This window comes from Lissotriton vulgaris, chromosome 8 (assembly GCF_964263255.1).
Source record: "Lissotriton vulgaris chromosome 8, aLisVul1.2, whole genome shotgun sequence".
Taxonomy (NCBI): Eukaryota; Metazoa; Chordata; class Amphibia; order Caudata; family Salamandridae; genus Lissotriton; species Lissotriton vulgaris.
In genome coordinates, this window is record NC_141696.1 from 436,109,923 (window position 1) to 436,111,819 (window position 1,897).

The 1,897-nt window shown below is 62.4% G+C and overlaps 1 non-coding gene across 1 annotated transcript; it reads right to left on the reverse strand.

Moving 5' to 3' along the window:
* Nucleotides 1–694: 694 nt before the first annotated feature.
* On the reverse strand, nt 695–801 carry LOC147697142 (U6 spliceosomal RNA). Its single transcript, XR_015299486.1, has one exon. It is a non-coding gene; the product is annotated as a U6 spliceosomal RNA (small nuclear RNA).
* Between the last annotated feature and the right edge of the window lie 1,096 nt (nt 802–1,897).

Here is a 1,897-nt window from a genome sequence, read left to right on the forward strand (position 1 = left end):
CAAAAGACACAAAACAGGCCAGCCCACAGGGAAAGGGAAGACGTGCGGCCAAGAGAAGCCAAAACAGCATGCCGAACAACCAGCACGGACAAGAGAGGAACCTCGTCGGCAGGGAAAAAATGGTAAAGACACCACCCGAGTCCGGGACCCCAGGGAAGGAACCCCGGGATGGACACGGGGGACATGCCGGAGGAACAACCACGTCCGGCGAAACCCGCAAGAAGGGAGGGGAGCGGAGGAACGACCCCCGCACGCCCCTTTGCCCAGCAGATACCACTGCCACCAGGGAAAAACCACCCAAAAGGTGAGGAACCGCCCAGCCACCGAGGGCCGGGGCCCAAAAAGGGCGGACCCCGAAGAGCCCGTAGAACGAGAGAGGGAGTATGCAAACGTATTGCGATGTACATAGCGCACGTATCACCCAAAGGCATCAAGGTGTTTGCCCTGGGAACCCGTCCTGGTAGTCCCCCGCGAGAGAACCCCAGCAGGATACAAGGTGAAAGTCAGGCCTCCCGCCGCAAGGGGCCATAGTGGAGATCAAGCAAGCAATCGCCTAGAGTTGCATAGTGTGAACACGTGAGACGAGTAGGCACCGGAATGAGAATCATCGAGTCCATGGAAGTTTTCAAGCCCAAGACCCACCGAGGCGGGGAACTGAACCCTGGTCCAGGACCAACCTCAGCTACCGGGTCTTGCTAATATGGAACGTTCCACGAATTTGCGTGTCACCCTTGCGCAGGAGCCGTGCCAATCTTCTCTGTACCGTTCCAAATTTTGCACTTGTGCTGCCGAAGCGAGCACAGGAAGACCTGCGGGAACCCAGCAGCAAAGCCACAACCCCCGAGCAAGCAGCGTCATCCGCTCCAGAACCAGGCCTGCACCAGGAGGTAGGCCAGCCAACAAGAGCCGGCTCAACACCGACGCCGAGAGCGGGGGACCCAACCACGGTACGGGAAGATCCGGGATCGGCCAGGAGGCTCGAACCGCCAGCTCGCCAAAGAAGAGGGAACCCGGGGCGGAGGACCCCGCCGGGAACCAAAAACAGGAACGCACCATGCCATGCGTGGCAACCACGCGCGGGCGCCAGGCACATCACCTCTGCAACGTCCCAAAATAAGGCCATGCGCAGCCGGGTCGAGCACCCCGGAGCACCCCGGCCCTGCCCAAGCGAATCCAGCAGAGGACCCGTGATAACAGAGGGCACGGGGGAAACGCGTACAGTAGACCAAAAGGTCAAGCGAAAGAGAGGGCAACCACAAGGACCCGGGTGGACAGACCAGAACCTGGGCAGGAGGGCCGAGACCCCCTCCGTGAACAGAGCCACCGGAGGCCGACCGAGTCGACGCCTCAGGCGCCGAAACACCACCGGGGTCAGGGCGAGACCAGGCAACGGAGGCCAGGACCGACACAGTCGAACCGCCTCCACCAAGTCGGACCCCGGGGGAAGACAGTTCGAATGGACAGGACATGCGCCAGGTCGACCGACCCTCGAAGCACTGGCGAAAAAGACGGCCGGCCAGGAGGACAGCCAGCAACCCCCGAAGCACGAGGAGCTGCGAGACAGGAGGAGATCCCAACGACCCCCAAACGCCCCGGCCAAACCCCCCCCGAAAGAACCGGAGGGAATAACCGGGCCCAGGCACACGACCCCCGAAGGAGGACAAGCCCGAGACGGGGGCCGAAGAGCCCACCGCACATAGTGCAGGGAGCCGACGGAGGAGAGACACTGCTGACGAGACTCCACACCCCCGAAAACGACGAGGCCGAGAAGGACCATACGTCCATACAGGGAACACCCAGACCCCCGCCCGGCGAAGAAGCTCCACCAGGCGGGCCAGGAGCCCAGTCCCCACCCATGGGCCCAGAAAAGATCCACAGGTGAGACAAGGGAAGGAGA